The 5,000-nt window shown below is 48.1% G+C and overlaps 1 protein-coding gene across 1 annotated transcript in view; it reads right to left on the bottom strand.

Moving 5' to 3' along the window:
- The window catches only part of Gprk1 (G protein-coupled receptor kinase 1), a 731,033-nt gene that overhangs the window by 303,044 nt on the left and 422,989 nt on the right, over positions 1–5,000 (bottom strand). The window lies entirely within an intron of this gene.

The raw sequence follows: 5,000 nt of genomic DNA, 5'->3' as shown, positions 1-5,000 counted from the left end.
CGTTCCCAGCTACCTGAGACTATTATGATGGCTTCCCTCGACTATGATCATCAGGTAACCTACTCTGACCTACCCACTGCACTGGACCTGTAAACCTGAACCTGCTACCTGTATCCCTCTCACAGGTCTTTCATTATAGAAACCAGTGATTCTAATTTCTGCAGCGTGTATTTAAGCAAGTTGACACGTAGTTAAGAAGAACCTGACACAAAACATTTCTCCTGCAGGAACAATATAATACTAGGTTATATGTGTTATTTATGTCCTCAATTAAAACACACATGCAACAGTTAGGTATCATTATTATTCAAAGGTTTCGCCTTTCATGTAGTTATGAGATGAATATGAAGTAATCAATACATCAACCTTGGAGAAATAGTAATCGAGGTGATCAGTCCCTCAGCCTGGAGAAGAGTTCAGCTCCATGGTCTGGAACAATATCGTTCCATGGAGCTGAACTATTCTCCAGACTGAGGGACTGACCACCTCAAATACTATTTCTCCAAGGTTGATGGACTGATTACATCTTCATCTCATTACTACACCTGCTGCCTCTGTATGTGACTGAAGAAGCCTACTGTGTAGGCGAAATCTTTCAATAATAATGATAGCCAACTGTTGCATATGTGTCATCAACTTTTCAGTACTTAATACCATTGATAACATATATGTCCTTAAAATGGTGGAGAGAGATAAGTGAGAGAGAGACTGGACGTGTGTAGGGATAACAGTATACAGGTATGTATTCCTTACACAAATAACCCGCACATAGAAGAGAGGAGCTTACGACGACGCTTCGGTCCGACCTGGACCATTTACAAAGTCACACTAACCAGAAGTGGAGCAGGACGGCTATATATAGGCAGGAAGAGGTAGTGGTGGTGGTATTAGTAGTAGTAGTAGCAGTAGTAGTAGTAGTAGTAGTAGTAGTAGTAGTAGTAGTAGTAGTAGTAGTAGTAGCAGTAGTAGTAGTATCGTTCCAGTCACGGTATTGTGCCTTTTTTTGCTATGTATTCCTTGACTACCAGATTTAATTAATTTCCACCAGAGTGTAACGTTATATGTGTACGATTGTTTTAATGTGTTGATGTTGCGCGCGCGCACACACACACACACACACACACCACACACACACACACACACACACACACACACAGGTATGATAAAGCTCACGGTTCAGGGAGAGTGACCTAGTAGCGACCAGTGAAGAGGCGGAGCCAAGAGCTTGGACTCGACCCCTGCAACCTCAACAACTAGGTGAGTACAAACACACACACACAATTAGAAGTTGAAGACTCAGATAAATTACAGGGATGTTATGAGGTATTTCTTTAGTCCCAGAGTTGTCAGGAAGTGGAATAGTCTGGGAAGTAATGTAGGGGAGGCAGGATCCATACATAGCTTTAAGAAGAGGTATAAGAAAGCTCATGGAGCAGGAAGAGTGACCTAGTAGCGACCAGTGAAGAGGGGGGACTCGGGGACTGTGACTCGACCCCTGCAACCACAACCAGGTGAGTACACAAATGTACGGCCAGTGTACCATCAAGTACGCACATGTACGGCCAGTGTACCATCAAGTACACACGTGTACGGCCAGTGTACCATCAAGTACACACGTGTACGGCCAGTTTACCATCAAGTACACACGTGTACGGCCAGTGTACCATCAAGTACACACGTGTACGGCCAGTGTACCATCAAGTACACACGTGTACGGCCAGTGTACCATCAAGTACACACGTGTACGGCCAGTGTACCATCAAGTACACACGTGTACGGCCAGTGTACCATCAAGTACACACGTGTACGGCCAGTGTACCATCAAGTACACACGTGTACGGCCAGTGTACCATCAAGTACACACGTGTACGGCCAGTGTACCATCAAGTACACACGTGTACGGCCAGTGTACCATCAAGTACACACGTGTACGGCCAGTTACCATCAAGTACACACGTGTACGGCCAGTGTAGTACACACGTGTACGGCCAGTGTACCATCAAGTACACACGTGTACGGCCAGTGTACCATCAAGTACACACGTGTACGGCCAGTGTACCATCAAGTACACACGTGTACGGCCAGTGTACCATCAAGTACACACGTGTACGGCCAGTGTACCATCAAGTACACACGTGTACGGCCCATCAAGTGTACCATCAAGTACACACGTGTACGGCCAGTGTACCATCAAGTACACACGTGTACGGCCAGTGTACCATCAAGTACACACGTGTACGGCCAGTGTACCATCAAGTACACACGTGTACGGCCAGTGTACCATCAAGTACACACGTGTACGGCCAGTGTACCATCAAGTACACACGTGTACGGCCAGTGTACCATCAAGTACACACGTGTACGGCCAGTGTACCATCAAGTACACACGTGTACGGCCAGTGTACCATCAAGTACACACGTGTACGGCCAGTGTACCATCAAGTACACACGTGTACGGCCAGTGTACCATCAAGTACACACGTGTACGGCCAGTGTACCATCAAGTACACACGTGTACGGCCAGTGTACCATCAAGTACACACGTGTACGGCCAGTGTACCATCAAGTACACACGTGTACGGCCAGTGTACCATCAAGTACACACGTGTACGGCCAGTGTACCATCAAGTACACACGTGTACGGCCAGTGTACCATCAAGTACACACGTGTACGGCCAGTGTACCATCAAGTACACACGTGTACGGCCAGTGTACCATCAAGTACACACGTGTACGGCCAGTGTACCATCAAGTACACACGTGTACGGCCAGTGTACCATCAAGTACACACGTGTACGGCCAGTGTACCATCAAGTACACACGTGTACGGACAGTGTACCATCAAGTACACACGTGTACGGTGTACGGCCAGTGTTCCATCAAGTACACACGTGTACGGCCAGTGTACCATCAAGTACACACGTGTACGGCCAGTGTACCATCAAGTACACACGTGTACGGACAGTGTACCATCAAGTACACACGTGTACGGCCAGTGTACCATCAAGTACACACGTGTACGGACAGTGTACCATCAAGTACACACGTGTACGGCCAGTGTACCATCAAGTACACACGTGTACGGACAGTGTACCATCAAGTACACACGTGTACGGCCAGTGTACCATCAAGTACACACGTGTACGGACAGTGTACCATCAAGTACACACGTGTACGGCCAGTGTACCATCAAGTACACACGTGTACGGACAGTGTACCATCAAGTACACACGTGTACGGCCAGTGTACCATCAAGTACACACGTGTACGGACAGTGTACCATCAAGTACACACGTGTACGGACAGTGTACCATCAAGTACACACGTGTACGGCCAGTGTACCATCAAGTACACACGTGTACGGACAGTGTACCATCAAGTACACACGTGTACGGCCAGTGTACCATCAAGTACACACGTGTACGGACAGTGTACCATCAAGTACACACGTGTACGGCCAGTGTACCATCAAGTACACACGTGTACGGCCAGTGTACCATCAAGTACACACGTGTACGGACAGTGTACCATCAAGTACACACGTGTACGGCCAGTGTACCATCAAGTACACACGTGTACGGACAGTGTACCATCAAGTACACACGTGTACGGACAGTGTACCATCAAGTACACACGTGTACGGCCAGTGTACCATCAAGTACACACGTGTACGGACAGTGTACCATCAAGTACACACGTGTACGGCCAGTGTACCATCAAGTACACACGTGTACGGACAGTGTACCATCAAGTACACACGTGTACGGACAGTGTACCATCAAGTACACACGTGTACGGACAGTGTACCATCAAGTACACACGTGTACGGCCAGTGTACCATCAAGTACACACGTGTACGGACAGTGTACCATCAAGTACACACGTGTACGGACAGTGTACCATCAAGTACACACGTGTACGGCCAGTGTACCATCAAGTACACACGTGTACGGACAGTGTACCATCAAGTACACACGTGTACGGCCAGTGTACCATCAAGTACACACGTGTACGGACAGTGTACCATCAAGTACACACGTGTACGGACAGTGTACCATCAAGTACACACGTGTACGGACAGTGTACCATCAAGTACACACGTGTACGGACAGTGTACCATCAAGTACACACGTGTACGGCCAGTGTACCATCAAGTACACACGTGTACGGACAGTGTACCATCAAGTACACACGTGTACGGACAGTGTACATCAAGTACACACGTGTACGGACAGTGTACCATCAAGTACACACGTGTACGGCCAGTGTACCATCAAGTACACACGTGTACGGACAGTGTACCATCAAGTACACACGTGTACGGACAGTGTACCATCAAGTACACACGTGTACGGACAGTGTACCATCAAGTACACACGTGTACGGCCAGTGTACCATCAAGTACACACGTGTACGGACAGTGTACCATCAAGTACACACGTGTACGGCCAGTGTACCATACACACGTGTACGGACAGTGTACCATCAAGTACACACGTGTACGGCCAGTGTACCATCAAGTACACACGTGTACGGACAGTGTACCATCAAGTACACACGTGTACGGCCAGTGTACCATCAAGTACACACGTGTACGGACAGTGTACCATCAAGTACACACGTGTACGGACAGTGTACCATCAAGTACACACGTGTACGGCCAGTGTACCATCAAGTACACACGTGTACGGACAGTGTACCATCAAGTACACACGTGTACGGACAGTGTACCATCAAGTACACACGTGTACGGACAGTGTACCATCAAGTACACACGTGTACGGACAGTGTACCATCAAGTACACACGTGTACCATCAAGTACACACGTGTACGGCCAGTGTACCATCAAGTACACACGTGTACGGCCAGTGTACCATCAAGTACACACGTGTACGGCCAGTGTACCATCAAGTACACACGTGTACGGACAGTGTACCATCAAGTACACACGTGTACGGCCAGTGTACCATCAAGTACACACGTGTACGGCCAGTGTACC

Source organism: Cherax quadricarinatus, chromosome 41, assembly GCF_038502225.1.
Source record: "Cherax quadricarinatus isolate ZL_2023a chromosome 41, ASM3850222v1, whole genome shotgun sequence".
Taxonomy (NCBI): Eukaryota; Metazoa; Arthropoda; class Malacostraca; order Decapoda; family Parastacidae; genus Cherax; species Cherax quadricarinatus.
Note: the sequence above shows the minus strand (reverse complement) of the source record. Positions and strands in the feature narration are given on the sequence as shown.